The 16,235-nt window shown below is 39.6% G+C and overlaps 1 long non-coding RNA gene across 1 annotated transcript; it reads left to right on the plus strand.

Annotated features, from left to right (window-relative positions):
- The first annotated feature begins 3,442 nt into the window (after positions 1–3,442).
- Positions 3,443–15,046, plus strand: LOC129052845 (uncharacterized). Its single transcript, XR_008517966.1, has 3 exons — positions 3,443–3,532; positions 12,532–12,589; positions 14,812–15,046. It is a non-coding gene; the product is annotated as an uncharacterized LOC129052845 (long non-coding RNA).
- The last annotated feature ends 1,189 nt before the right edge of the window (positions 15,047–16,235 follow it).

Raw genomic sequence — 16,235 nt, forward strand, 5'->3', positions numbered from 1 at the left:
TAGATGAGGAAGGAGCTATGATATGGTCCAAAAATTTGCCTAAGGTTCAACAGGGAAACCAGATCTAGAATCTAAGCCTGTGACAGTGATCACAATGTCAGTTTGAATCAATATACACACACAGGTACCCTCTAGGGCATTCAGGTATAGCTATGTTATTCATTCATTTATTTATTCTTTCAGCGTTCATTCCCCATACCGTGTTCTTATATGCATACAAAAGATCACATAGTTATACACATAAATCAAAGGTTCTCATGTATTACCTAACAATAGCATTGGACACACGACATATTTGGCCCATGATTTATTTAGCATCCCCTCCAAATGTTTAAAGATAGAGATGTTCCAGCAACAAGTTCTATTTTTGAAATACCAAATTGAAGCCTGGAACTTGTTATGAGACCGGATGGCTCTTCCAGCTAGCGATGCAGAGTGAAAACAGCTGGCCCTTTAAATTGTGTGCACTGTGGCCAAACCATTTCTCTACCCTTCAAAGACGCTTTGCACTGTCTAGGATATTTTTTATCCTCATCACTTTAGCATTTAAAAACTTGTTTTTTAAAAAAGAAGGAAGGCTAGCATTAGGAGAAATACCTAATGTAGGTTAAGGTTGATGGGTGCAGCAAACCACCATGGCACGTGTATACCTATGTAACAAAACTGCACGTTCTGCACAAGTGTCCCAGAACTTAAAGTATAATAAATAAAAAAAAAACGAAAAAAAGAAAAACAACAAGACCACAAAACAAAAAAACAATCAAAATATTAAAGAGCAAAGAAAAATACTAAATTACACTTGAGTACTGCCTCTAGATCAGGGGCTGCCCGACTATGACCTGCAGGCCATGTTCAGCCCACTGCCCGTTTGTATAAATAAAGTTTTATTGGAACACAGCCACGCCCATGCATGTACATATTTTCCACGGTTACTTTCATAGAATTGAGTAGTGCGACAGAGACCTTCTGACTGGCAAAGCCTAGAGTATTTACCGTCTGGCCCTTTGCAGGGAAATTTTGCTAACCCTGCTCTTGATTATGTATTAGGTTGTACCATATGAAATTGCCACCACTTGGCAATTTTAACCTACACTTTCATAAATTCATTCTAAAAAGCAAAGGATAGTGATTCCACTAAAAAATGGCATTTCTTTTCTCGCAGGTTAAAATTTGCAGTGGCTCTTATGGCTCAAAACAGAATTTCACAATAGCTAAGCTTATCTGTAAAATCACTTTCTCGTATACAAAAAAATTAAAAATAAAAAAATCTTCTTTCCTTTTCACAGGAAATGGACAAAGACTAGACTGGCTCACTGGTCCTGAAACAGAAATTTCTATTGAAAGGTTTTGCAGCTCTCTATGGACATAGATCCGCCCTGCTCCATCTATAACATCTCTCTCAACTGCAGTTATTCATTCATGAGAACTTTTTATTAGTTCCTTCTGCCCATGCCATCTTCTGCAGACACAAATGTTTATGCTTCACTTAAAAGGTGGCATGAATATGTTTGTATAATGTGGGTCATTGCAGGTCATTGCTAATATAATAGAGTAAACCTCTGCTTAGCTGGCCTCAAGTTACACCACACCCATAGCTGTCAATTTCTATCTTCCTCTAGACATATACAACATGGTGAGAGGGAAAAAGCCTAGGGGTAGGACTTAAGCCAACCTACTTTGGATTTCTGGGACTACTCTTACCAGCCGTGTGAACTTTGGCGAATTTTGTAGCTTTGATGAGCCTCACTTTCCTTAGCTATAAAATGGGGACGGTGCCTATTTTGCAGACGTTTGAGAGGATTAATAACTGTTTGAGGAAAGCACCTGACAATTAGTAAATTAGTAAATAAATATTAAGTTGAATCATATTAAACTGCCAATAAATGGCAATAACTAGTCATTTTACCTAAAGTTGTTAGCCCTGGGATTGTTACCATGATTGTGTGTACACAGGCTGAGCCCAGGTACCTACCGTGCAAAGTTTAAGGGGGTGTTCATTCTCAGGTGCCGACTCCGTACTTGCATGACTCTGAGAGCAAATATTTGCTTAAATTTTGTTCCCAAGGCACCTCTCTTGGCTCTTCTCAGTCCCAGACCTGTTACCAGGTTATTCAGCTGAGAAATTCCTCCTCTCCTCTCAGGTGCCTGGTGCCTCTCTGTAACCTGAAAACCATCTCTTGGATGACCCTTTAATAACTACAGGATAAATGACTCATAGCACTACACCCTCCTAAAGATGCTTGCTTTAAAAGAGGATTAAAATCTTAATTAAAAAAGCACTAAAGCAGGATTTCAGGCATGACTTAGTAGAACAGAATATCGTGGAGGCCAGCAACCTCTGGGGATCCTGAAATCTGTATCAGTTGGCAGGCAATGTCTCATGTCACTCCGCATGTCTAAGCACAGAAACGTGGAGCCACAGGGAAACTGATGCAGTGGGGACTTGAATTGAATTTTGAAGAATGGCTAAGTAGTCAGATGAGAAGGGAAGACATTTTAGCATGATTGAAAGCACATCCCAAAGGATTTTTTCCTCACTGTTTCCTTTTTTTCTTTCTTTTCCAAAAATGACTTGATATAACTGACTCATGTGGTAGCCAGCCTCCAAGATTGCCCCCGTGATGGTTAATATTAGGTGTCAACTGGACTGGATTGAGGGATACCTAAATGGCTGGTGAAGCATTGTTTCTGAGTATGTTTGTGAAGGTGTTTCCAGAAGAGATTGATGCATGAGTCAGTAGGCTGAGAGAGGAAGACCCACCTTCAATGCAGGATGGGGGGCCCTGCTAGGACAAAGCAGGTGGAAGAAGGGGGATACTCGACTGGCTCTTGCTTCCTCTCATTTCTGGAGCAGGATGCCATTTTTTTCTTCTTGCCCTTGGATATCAGACTCCAGGTTCTTTGCCTTTTGGACTCTGGGACTTGCCCCAGGAGCCTCCTGGGCCTCTCTGACCTTCAGCCTCAGAGTAGGGGTTACACTGTTGACTTCCCTGGCTCTGAGGCTTTCAGACTTGGACTGAGCCACACTACTAGGCTTCTCTCTTTCTCTAGCTTGCAGACGGTCTATCATGGAACTTCACCTTTGTGATCGTATGAACCAATTCCCCCTAATCAACCCCTTTTCACATATATATACGTACATATATATATATATACACATACATATATATATATACATACATATATATATATATATACATATACATATATATAAAACTTGTTCTGTCCCCTGGAGAACCATGACTAATATGGCTTCCAAGGATTCTCCTCTCATGGTATTTGTGCTCATGTGTAGTTCCACACTGAATCAGGGCTGGTCTGTGTGACCAATGGAATATGGAGGAGATGAGGGTATATGACTTCATAGTCTAACACACAAAGGGTATTGTGCCTACCGCCTTGCTCTCTTAGATTTCTTACTCTTAGGGAAGCCAACCACTATGTCATGAGGACACTTAAGCAGCCCTGTGAAGAGAATCACATAGGAAAGGAATTGAGGCCTCCTACCAGCCAGCACCAACTTATAAGCCATGTGAGTGCATTATCTTGAAAGTAGATCCACCAGCACCAGTCAAGTCTTTAGATGACTATAGCCCCCTCTGACATCTGACAATCTCCTGAGAGATCGCAAGCCAGAACCAGCCCAATTAAACTGTTCCCCAATTCCTGACCTACAGAAAATGTGAGAGAGAATATATGTTTATTGTTACACTATTGTTTTAAGCAACCTGTTACACAGCAATACAACTAGAATTTGGAAAAAGAAATCTTAAAATCAGCAAGAAAAAGACAAACAACACAATAGGGAAATAGGCAAAAGACCTGAAGAGACACTTTACAGAATAATAATAATAACCAAATGGCCAATAATCTCAATGAAAGTTGCTCAACTTCATTAGCTATTAGGGAAATGAATAAAAACATCAATGAGATGCCACCGCACACTCACCTGAATGTCTGTAATGAGAAAGATGAAAAATACTGCTTAGAAAAGATGTGGAGAAAATAGAACTCTCACATACCACAGTGGGGTATATACCACTTGAGCAAACTACTTTTGAAAACAGTGTGTAGAAAACAGTCTACCAAACCTGCCCCAGCAGTGCCACTCCACTCTTAGATATGGACTCAACAATATTTGTACATATAGCCATGTACTGCATTATGATGTTTTGGTCACATCACATTATGATGTTTTGGCCACATATACAACAGTGGTCTCATAAGATTATAATACCATATTTTTACTGTACATTTTCTATGTTTAAATATGTTTAGATACACAAGTACTTACCATTGTGTTACAATTGCCTGCAGTGTTCAGTACAGGAACATGCTGTACAGGTTTGTAGCCTAGGAGCAACAGATTCTAGCATATGTTCTAGGTGTATAGTAGGGTGTACCATCTAGATTTGTGTCAGTCCGCTCTGTGTTGTTCTCACAGCGATGAAATTGCCTAACAATGCATTTCTCAGAACATATCCCTATCATTAAGTCACATATGACTGTATATTTTCTGAAAGACATGGATTAGCCTTTTTATAGCAGAACTATTCGTAATAGCAAAAAACTGGAAACTATCTAATGTCCATTGCAATAGAATGAATAAATACAATATTTACACAGTGGAGCACTATACAGAAATAGCATTGAATGAGTTCCAACTACACACAGCAACAGGGATGAGAGTCTCACAGACATAATGTTGGACTTCTGAGGGGCTGGTGATGCTCTTTCTGTATTTTGAAATCTGGCTGCTTGTTACATGGGTGTGTTCAGTTTGTATAAATCTGCTTACATGTAAAAAAAAAAAGATTTTGAAAACACCTACTTTCTGTGATGTGTTGAGAGGGCAAAAAATATCCCAGGTCGGATCATGACATCTGCAGTTTTAATGTTCAAGCTCAAGACGAAGCTATGTTTGGACGTCTATTCCTCTAACTCAGTGGTAGCCAAATTATAGTCTGCAGGCAAAGTTTAGCCAGCCATCTCTTCTTGTAAATAAAGTTTTATTAGGGCACAGCCACACCCATTCGTTTATGTGTTATCTATGATTGCTTTCTCCTGACACCAGCAGAGTTGAATGGTTGTGAAATAGTTTGCGTGGCCCCCAAAACCATCTGCTCTGATTGATTGAGAAGCTTCTGATGTTGTTGCATTACTTCTTTGTCCTCTTCACTCCTTGTCCCCTCTTGCCCTAGCTCAGGCCTGTATATCAAGGCCTTTTCCAAATACAGACAAGCTCTGTAATTTTCTGAATAAAGGACAAATTGGGCCAGTGCCACGCTCGCCATTGCCCCACCTTTGTCATATGTCTGTTTATTGGGACACGACCCAGGTGTTCCCATGATGTGCACCATGAAATGGAATGATCAGATTGTTCATTTGGCTCATTACTAAGCTGCTTCTGAAGATAAGATTGAATTTGACAACAATGGCAACTCAAGTCTTGCAGAACACCTGCACACACTCAAGCTATTTAAGTGGAAAGAGATCTGTAAGTGTAAGTGCATAGTGTTTGGAAAAGAACATCTAGACAGACTCATTTTGATTATTAACTTCAGTCCTTCTCCAGTACATGATCGCAGATGGGCTCTTGATTCCCATGGCTCTGTTTTTAGCTAAGAGTATGTGACACATGCCAGGTGTTTGGCAATTACATCTTGTTGAACGTGGTCACTCATGTGGAAATACAAATATCACTCACTGTTTGAATCAAGAAAATTGTCACTGCCAAACATGTTTCAGATATTCTTTTTTCTGAAGTGTTTTCTCACTGCCCATTTATAACCAGCTGTCTTTAAGGCATTATCTTTCCTTAAGAAAGGACTTATTAAAATGGAAGAAAACAACTTTGGCAGGGATTGTTCAATAGTTAAACTCTAAGTTTCAAGTGAAAACTTTGACTTTCTTTTCTACATTCTTTCAAGTCCTTGCTCTGTGACTCTGGGCTTGTTTAGCTTATCTGGGTCTGCCATCTGTAAAAAAAAAAAAAAAAATTTAAGTTTATATTCACTCACTTCCTCAAGTGATCTAGTGAATGATTGTTGACCATGAAGTTCTTTTAGACACCTTGCTGAAAGAGATGGTGGAATTTCAAAATTAACCCCCGTGACAAGAAGAGCCAGTACATTTCCACTGCCAGTACTTTGTGATAAAGAGTGATTTATGTCCATACATGCTCCCAACTTGCAGAGTATTTTGGAGTGATACAACCATTGTATAATTTTATGCATCTTTACCTAAAGGGAATGAGAAGGAATCTGGCTAAAGAGAAGAATTTTCTATGAGGAAGGAGAAATTGTACAGAAATTCAAAAGGGAAGACTTTAAAAAATTATTTGTTAATTTTTTTCTTTTGGCTTGTATTGGTTGAAATTTCAATTAAGTCACCAGAAACACACATTGAATACATGTGACATTCAAGGCACTATTGTGGATGCAAAGCCATTTTAGAAAACCTCTTTTTGAAATACAAAAAAGTTTTTGGAGTAAGAAACCACAAGTTCAAATCCTGGCTACACCTTTTACTGGATGTGTTACCTTGGGGAGCTTACTTAATTTACCTGAGCCTTAATTTTCTCATCCAAAATTGGAGGGAATCATTATACACCCATCCCTTACTGTTCAAGTGAGGAGGAGGAAATGAAGTAAAGTATGTAAAGTGCTCAATAGAGTGCCTGGAAAGGAGCCAGTAGTAAATACTAGCCATGCGATTGTTGTATTAAAAAGTATTTCACAATTGCATCTGCTTTTGTTAAGAAAAACTTTCCAAAACTTAGATCATAGAAAGATTATAGTGTGCCCTTTCCATGTCATAGTAGAACATTATCCTCATGCCCACCTAAGGTACAGTTAATGTAGGCAAACTTGACTTCTTATTTACTTGGTTAGATCCAAGACTTTATAAAATTAGATGACAACTTGTAAAAAATTGATAAACTGAAAGAGATGGGAAGGAGATTTTGTCAGATAGAGATGCAGATGATTTCTTTCCATTAGAAAAGTATTATGGGTTTTTTGCCCCATCTGATATTAACCATTTTTGTCTCTAGCTTGGAGATCTTGTTTCAGCATTCTTTCTTTTAGAGACTATAAATGTTTAAGGATTAAGCATTCTCCTTTGGACCAGCTATACCATCCTACTGGCTCCTTCATTTGTGAGTTAAATAAATCTTCAAAACATGTTCATTTATTGTAGGTATAACTATGTTTTTAACTTCTTGAAAATTATAATTTGATAGTTTCTAGCCTCATCTTTTCATCTTTTCCTTCTCCTCTTTGAACTTATTAGGAGAGAATAATATTTGAATTTTCCAGGATGCTCACTGAAAGAGCTGAAATTGTCTTGGTATTAGAGGGTTAGGATCTTTCATGCAAAAGAGCTATAGTTAAGACAAAAAAAAAAATCATTGTACCTCAGTGCCCAACACACAGTAGATCAAATGTACTCATCCACACTCAGCATAGACTCCAATCCTTAGACATGAACATACCCTTACAATTTTGAATCCTAAGTGTGTCTACTGTGGACAGCATATAGTTAGATCTTGTTTTCTTTATCCAATCTGATAATCACTGCCTTTTGATTGGATTGTCTAATCTATTTACATTTATAGTTATTATTGATACAGTTGGATTTACATTTTGTTTTGTTTGCTTTCTACATGTCTCAGGTATTTTTTGTTCCTGTCTTCCTTCTTTATTATTCTCTTTTGTAGTAAGTAAATATTTTCTAGTGTATCCTTTTAATTCCTTTAATTACATTTTAACTTTTTAAAGTTTTTTTTTTAGTGGTTGCTCTACAGCTTACAATATACATCTTAATTTATTATAATTCACTCCTAATATTCTAACCTAATTCCAGTAAGATATTAAAACTTTATTCCTATATAGCTCCATTCCCTACCCCTATTTTGTGCTATTACTGCTATGTATACCATGTCTGTATATGTTAGAAACCTAAAAATACATTGTTATAATTATTGCTTTACATAATCTTATGTCTTTTAAAGCGGCTGAGAGAAGAAAGGACAGCAAGTATATATTTACAGAGTTTGTTATATATTAACCTTCATATTTATTACTTCTGGTTATCGTCACTTCTTGTGGATTGGAGTTAGCATCTGGTGTCATTTCCTTATACCATATCCTCACAATTTAACTTTTTCATTAGAAGTAGACTTTACAATTTTTATGAGATGTGATAAGAAGTCTTAGACTGTTTCTTGTGTGTGGGGGCAGGGTTCTAGAGAAATATCCATGCCTTACCTAATTCAGTTTAAGACCCTTGTCAATAAGTTTGAACCTCACATCCAAGAATATCTTGTTCTTATTTTGGATGTTAGCTCTTCCACATACAGAAGGACAAATACAAATATTTCATTATTACTTAATCCCACCCTGAATCTTTTCTTCCTTAGAAATACTTTTAAAACATGAAATAATCAAAGGCTTTTTTTTTATTGACACTAATTTATTTAACAAACTTCAAGGGTTTTGGTAATCTAATGGAATAGCCTTTGACTCTTTGACCTAAAATGTTTTCCTGGGAAAAGACAATTTTGGGCCGGGCGCGGTGGCTCACACCTATAATCCCAGCACTTTGGGAGGCCAAGGCAGGTGGATCACAAGGTCAGGAGTTCGAGACCAGCCTGGCACACATGGTGAAGCCCTGTCTCTACTAAAAAATACAAAAAAATTAGCCAGGCATGGTGGTGCACACCTGTAATCCCAGCTACTTGGGAGGCTGAGGCAGGAGAACTGCTTGAACCCGGGAGGCGGAGGTTGCAGTGAGCTGAGATCGTGCCATTGCACTCCAGCCTGGGTGACAGAGTGAGACTCTATCTCAAAAAAAAAAAAAAAAGACAACTTTGTTTTTTGGTAGCGGTGGCTTTTGCTCTCGGTTTTCTTTTTTCCTTAAGTTTTTGGGAATTGTGATAAGCAACTGCACTGTTCATGACCACACTATGCATTTTAATTTTTAAAAGTCTAGCTCTGGTGACTAATTGCTCAGTTTCTCCAAGAGAAGAAGGCCTGAGCTGTCACCTCTAGCAATGTTTACAGTCAGATGATGAGGTGAAGGCAGGGAGAAGAGATCTCTTCTTTGGGTGGCAAAATGGGAAATAATACTAGTGTTTCTCCTCTTCACAAAGAGACCACACTGAACCAATTGTTCGGTAGTGCTTCCCAAACTTCAAGGCGCATACTAATTACCTGGAGCTTAGTTGAAATGCAGATTCTGATTCCAAAGGTGGAGATTGCAGCCCAGTGTTCTGAAATTTTAACAAGCTCCTGTGTGCTGCAGATGTTGCCAGTGACTGCGGAACCAGACTTTATAAGTAGCAAGGGTTAGAGCGCTCATTCTCAAACTTCCTGTACATTACAATCGCCTGGGGGATTTTTAAAAATTACTGATTCCTGGGGCCCATGCCCAGAGATTCTGATTTAATAGACTGTGGTTGTCATAGTAATGTGCAGGCAGGCTGCAGAGTTACTGAGAATTACAAGTTAAAAGTGCAAGAGACTGATCAAGCCAGGAATATCATAGCTCAGTCTATGCATCACCAGAACCCAGGTTCTGTGTCAGAGTTTGAGTGTCTTCATGGCCAGGATGTCCTGAATATGGCTACCAGATAAACCAGATTTCTCTTTTTTACATTGTAAACCAAAAGTAAAATTCTAAGCCCCCAACCAACTGAATGGACCTCCCTTTCAGCCAAGGGAATTCCAAAGTAAACCTGAAAAACTAGTTCAGGCCATGATGGGAAGTGGGATGGTCAGATGGGCCTCATGATACCCTCCTCCCTTTGGAGTTCAGGCACAACTGACCAGCATTAACATTAAAATGGAGCTCTTAAGACTGACAAAGCAGACTCTTCGTAGCAAATAAGAAACTAAATTCCAATCTGACTCTAATATAGCATCACATTGACAAATAGCAGGCCCTGAAAGAAATCAAAGTATTTTACCCCAAAATATATTTCTTTGACACATTTTGAAATGGCCCTGCAAAGCTGTCTCTTGTGGGGAAAATTTACGTTCTGCAGAGAATGCCCTTCTCTTCTCAGGTCTTTTCCTGATCCAGGGAAGATTAACTAAGATTATAGTACTTTTTTAGGTTTGGTAAGAGACATTTGCCATCGAATCTGTCTGAAGCCTGCTACCTGGAGGCTTCATCTGCATAATAAGAATCTTGGTCTCCACAACCCTTTACTTTAACCCAGATGCTCCTTTCTACTGATACTAGGTCTTTAGATAACAACTTAACTCTTTCAACCAATTTGCAATCAGAAAACCTATGAATCCACCTATGACCTGGAAGCCCCCAGCTTCCAGTTGTTCCGCCTTTCTAGACTGAACTAATGTACACCTTACATATATCAATTGATGTCTTTCTGTAACTTCTGTCCCCCTAAAATGTATAAAATCAAGCTGTAAGCCAACTACCTGAGGACCGCTTGAGACTGTGCCTTGGGCCTTGGTCACTCATATTTGGCTCAGAATAAATCTCTTCAAATATTTTACAGAGTTTGACTCTTTTTTGTCAACATTGATCCATATTCAGTACAACTTTAATACAACTACAGTCAGATCTCTATATAGTTGCAGCATACCAAGAGAGCCATCTGCTAAGATGCAGGCAATAAAGGAATGCAAGTAGAATATTTAGAAACAATTGAGAGACTGACGGACAATGGCCATATCATATACAAATGGACAATGGTCAGATCATATATGACAACAGAATCCTAACCAACAATCTCTGCCAAGAATGGTGAGGACTTGGTCAGTGACTGCCAGCCTCCCTAGTTTTTGCCTCCACTTTCAACTCAGGACCAACCAGAGAAAGGCAAATATGCTCCCCAAATCAATCCCGTAAGGCCCCATTTCTAATTACCTCACCTCCAGCTTCCCCATGCCAGCAATCTCTAATGAGAGCACACTCGGAGCCTTTTTTTTCCTACCATAAATCTTTCCTACTCCTCTGCCCACCTTGGAGTCTCTGCAAGTGATGATGGCTGACTCCCTTGCTCTGAATAAAGAGTCTCTGTTTTCTTTTGGGTGGTCTTTGTTTATTTCCACACAACAATGAAACTAAGAGTCAGTTTGCTTTTCATTATCACCATCCACCAGAATTTCTGAAAAATTACAGAGATACGATGCTCTGCCTAGGTAAGTGTGGACTGCTCCCATCACCTTGGCCCCCTTGGTAATGTCACGGCTTTGTAACACTTTTTCAGCTAACTCTTACAACACAGCTTGATATCCAGGCTGCCCTGGAACTCCACACAGCTTTTCTCTTTCTGAATCTGCTGCTCCTTGTGACCCCTATCTCCATACCCAGGGGCTTTCCTCCACTTCCAGAGACCTTCGTTCAGCTTCCATTCTAACTGTTCAATGTCCTCTTGGTTCTAGGAGGTCACAACCTCTAACTCCTCTTCTTTCCTTTTCCCAGCACTTTCCCCAACCCTGAGCTTGGCTCCAAACCTCAGTTTTTCACTTTGCTTTCTATTGTTCTATTTCCTGCAAATTGGTCCCTAGCCCGTTACCAATTAACATTTATAGAATTGCATAATTAACATGAGATGAATCAAGAGGCTCTTATCTATGAAAAAATGAGCATGTGCATTCTCCATGTGTCATTCAAAGTCAAAATGCAGTTGATGAACCACTTCCCAAAGTAGTTTATCAGATTATGACAAAGCACTTTAAACCTAGAGGTATAGTCAGTTTAAAAAGAAAAAAAAAAGCCACTTATATTTGTTGTTTACTTTTGCCTCAGTCCCCCTCCCCTACTCCATCTACCCCAACTCCAAAATGCATCTCAATTCTCTGAATTTCTGGTGTGTGTTGAAAACTTTCACATTGTGAAATCTACTTGCCAGCACATTCTTCTGACCATCTTCATAACGGATGGAAATAGAGCAGGGAAGGATTAATAAGAAAAGTGCTAAGAAAAATTATCCAGAACTTGGAAATAAGGCCAGGAGAGTTCAGGGTATCCTTTCAATGTCATAATAGTGTGTTGGTTTATAAACCCACCCCAGGGCCTTCCATAGGAAGATACCTTTGTATAACTTGCTATATACCATTTGCTAAAGATCCCAGACTTTGTGAAGTTACTTGTTAGCTTGTATAATCTCTGGTAGAGATGCAAATCATTTTCCCAAAGATTATAGTTTTATTGCCCTGTAGGACAGTGAGCAGTTTTGTATCCAACCTAGCAATCTCATTCAAACACTCTTCTTTTTTAATGCCTATACATTTCCAATGCTCTTTGAAACACTTTATTGTCTCATTGGTTCCATCATTAATGAATTGAATTAAACCTTTGACCTGAGCCATGATTTTAACTTTTTGAAAATGATACTTTGAAAAGAGTCATGAACAGTCGACATGGGAGCCAGTCATGGCAGATGTGATGAATGAAAAATAGAGGCCAGATTTATCAATGTAGCTATTCTAATCCTTTCACAGATTCCTGCTTCTAGTTATTTTTTTGTAACACATACTATTAACTTCCCTTCAGGAATTATAGCCTCAGAAAAGCTTTTCCACAACATTAATTACAAGAGGAATCTGGAAAGGTACGTAACATCTGTGGCCTCTAACCTGTGTGGTAATGGGCTGGTGGGAGTCTTGGGGATTACAAGAGTAACTGGCACACAATGGAAGCACCCCTCCCATCCTCACCCCACGGGGAACCCACAGGACAGAGGACTGAACCGGCCCACCATTTCCCAGAGCCAAAATAGGAAAGAAAACTAGCTTTTCCAAAAAGATAATGAAGTAGCATTGTTGTGTGGGGTAAATACCCAAGATTCATTGTCTCACGGTCACAGAAAACTAGAACACGGATACACAAGGAGTGAGCTTTAGAGCAGAAGTTTAATAGGTGAAAGAAATAGAAGAGCTCTCTCCTGCAGAGAAAGGGGTCCTGAATGGGTTTCTGCTTCTGAGGTGAAATGCAGTGTGTTTTATAGATGAGCTTGAGGAGGCGGTGTCTGATTTACATAGGGGACGAAAGATTGGTCGGACCAGGTGTGCCATTTGCATAAGGCACGAAAAACTGGTTAGGACTAGGTGTACCATTTGCATAGGGCACGAAAAGCTGGCCACCCACACCCTGATCTTTTATTATGCGGATGGGTCCTCTACCTGGCTGGCGCCATGTTGCCTGTTCCTTTACACATGGTGACAAAGAAAGGGGAAGATGGAGCCTCCATGTTGAACATACCTGGCCCCCAGGTAGCCCTTTTCTTTTGGCACAACTGCCGGCATTCACCTGTGCAAGCTTCCACCTTGCTTATCTATATCTGCAGCTCGATTTTTCAGGCTGCTCTTTGTTCGAAGAGAATAATTTCTCGGGCCGATTTTTGTTAGAAGGAAAGGCTTGCCGAGGACTCTTTTACCCTACCTGCCTAAATACTTTCTTTCTACCTCCCGTATCAATAAGGCAGCTTAACTTGTGCCTAAAAGTCAATTACAAAGACCTATGTTGGAGCAGTAGCTATTTCATAACAACCTGGAAAAGCCCAAACACCCAGCAAGTTCTAATATCAAACCCAGGAGAAACCTTAGCCTCCATGAGGGAGAGAAGTACTTGTCTGTGAAATTTGTTGGCAATAAAATATTTAAACAGCTAGGTCCCTTGATATAGTTCTGACATTGGCGTGTGTGTGTGTTTACAAAGGGTTATTTTTGTTTTTCCTACTCAAAAAAGGAAGAAAGATCTTTTCATGTTTTTATTTTAAAAGAAGCCATTAAGTCGTACAAGGTCAGCCGGCCTGCTTGTTTTCTGGTTTCTTATCTCACAAAATTCCTTGTCATTAGCTATGTGTTTTCGATCACCTAGTGTGTATTTAAGTGGCTTTTTCTGATTTAAAAGGTATTTCATTTTTTGAAGATATTGTAAGACATGTCCATCTCTTTATTGCAGTATGGGCATTCAGGCTGCTGTTTGCACTGTGGTCTGCTATTTATGTGCTATTTTGTATTTATCTGGCTCTGAAGTGTGGAGTCTATCAACAAAATAGGTACTGGGTAGGTAAAGTCTGAAATGTTGATCTAAAACATTCAGATCTCAAACCTTATGGAGGTTTATTTAGTTAGGCATGGTTTGAAACACTAAGGTGACAGAGTGAGAACATAAATGAAAATCTTATTTTTAAAAAGTCTCCTTAACTAAAAATACCCAGAGTCGTTCCATATTTTGACAACGCTTTAACAAAGCTGTTTGGCAGTTATTAGCTAGAAATGCAAAGGGGTGAGCCAGTTGCCTAGAATGATACCCTTTTAATTATTGGATGAACTTTCTTAAATATTGAAAACAACCTAAGTTAGTGTACATTTTGTTTTGCTTCAGTCTAATAATTTATCTATCCCTGAATAATCTAGAAAGCAGATCTGAGGGATCGAGCAGGTGGAGGGTTTTGCTATTACAGTTCTGCAAGACCAAGGAATACTTCCTTCTATGCTTTTGCCCTGAAAAAGATATCCTGAACAGGGGTCTCCCGATGCTTGAGGTCAGTCTCCAGATCAGAGCTGTGTTCTCCGGACACTCACTGTTTTCTGAACCAGTGAGAGGTGAACAGTCTCTGTTGTCCCCTTGCTTTTCCTGGCTCCCCCTCCTCCCACGTACCTTTGCTATTTGTCCGGAAACACAGGCAGGAATATAAAGAATATAAATATACAGTGTTTTCCTTAAGTGGCTGGTTATTTTGCAATATATTGTTCGAGAAAATCTCCCTGAAAAATTGCTGCTTCCTTTTGGGGGTGTTAGCTCAGGCTTTCCCTTTGTGTTTTCCAGAAAATTCCATGTTCAAGAAGCTGAACTTTCTTGCTCCACATAAAAGCTTCGGGATATGCTTAACCTCCTCCCTCTTCTGAACTGCATCTGACATTCAAATATTCCCTGTCCTACTACAGGAAGATCTTCACTTACTGCTTCTAATTGGATTTGTAAGGATGAACTTGTCTATTTTCCCCTTTAGTCCTGCCATGAGGCTAAGATGAATGGCCCCTCATAAATTGGTGGTCTGGTCATTTATCTGCAACATGTGTGAGTTATTATCCCATAATAACACAGATAATGAAACTGAGTGGTATAAAACCAGCATCGAGTGGGGAGGCTCATTAAAAGAACGGCTTTGTTACATGTGTCTTGAACCTGTGGAATTGCTGCTCGGCTCCTTCAGTTCTGAGGCACCCCTGCCCAGGCTCGCACCTGGCCCCTAGTACATGCTACTCTGCCCCTCCGGGGGACCACAAGCTCCCTGTTAGTGGCAGTCTTTTCTTCTGGCATGGCCCTCCTTTTTCATAAACCTGGGGCTTTTTAGGCGGGACCTGGCTTTTTTTTTTTCCCTGTCCCAAGGTATAGAAGGAAGAGTTGGCCTTCTCCCAGTCTACTCAGCCTCTAGACTGTGCTGTCCAATATGGTGGACATGAGCTGCATGTGGCTTTGAAATACATCTGAAATGTGGCTAGTCCAAATTGAGATGAACAGTAAGTGTAAAATTCACACCAAATTCCAAAGACTTCATACAAAAAGGTAAAAGAATATCAAATACCTTGATATTTTTCATATTGATTATATTGAAATGATAATATTTTACATAGTATCACTTGAACATCGATGGGGTTAGGGGCACCAAGCCCTGCACAGTAGAAAATTCAAGTATAACTTTTGATTCCCCAGAAACTTTACTAATAGCATACTGTTGATCGGAAGCCTTACCAATAACATAAACAGTCAATTAAAACATATTTTGTGGCCGGGCGCAGTGGCTCGCGCCTGTAATCCCAGCACTTTGGGAGGCTGAGGCGGGTGGATCGCGAGGTCAGGAGATCGAGACCATCCTAACTAACACGGTGAAACCCTGTCTCTACTAAAAATACAAAAAATTAGCCAGGCGTGGTGGCGGGCACCTGTGGTCCCAGCTACTTGGGAGGTTAAAGCAGGAGAACAGCATGAACCCGGGAGGCAAAGCTTGCAGTGAGCTGAGATCACGCCACTGTACTCCAGCCTGGGTGACAGAGTGAGACACCGTCTCAAAAAAAAAACATATTTTGTACGTTATACACTGCATTCTTACAATAAAGTAAGCTAGAGAAAGGAAAATGTTATTAAGAAAATCATAAGAGAACATATATTTCGTATTCATTAAGTGGGAGTGGATCATCATAAAGGTCTTCATCTTCATTGTCTTTGTGTTGAGTAGGCTGAGGAAGAGG

This window comes from Pongo abelii, chromosome X, assembly GCF_028885655.2.
Source record: "Pongo abelii isolate AG06213 chromosome X, NHGRI_mPonAbe1-v2.0_pri, whole genome shotgun sequence".
In the NCBI taxonomy this organism is placed as follows: domain Eukaryota; kingdom Metazoa; phylum Chordata; class Mammalia; order Primates; family Hominidae; genus Pongo; species Pongo abelii.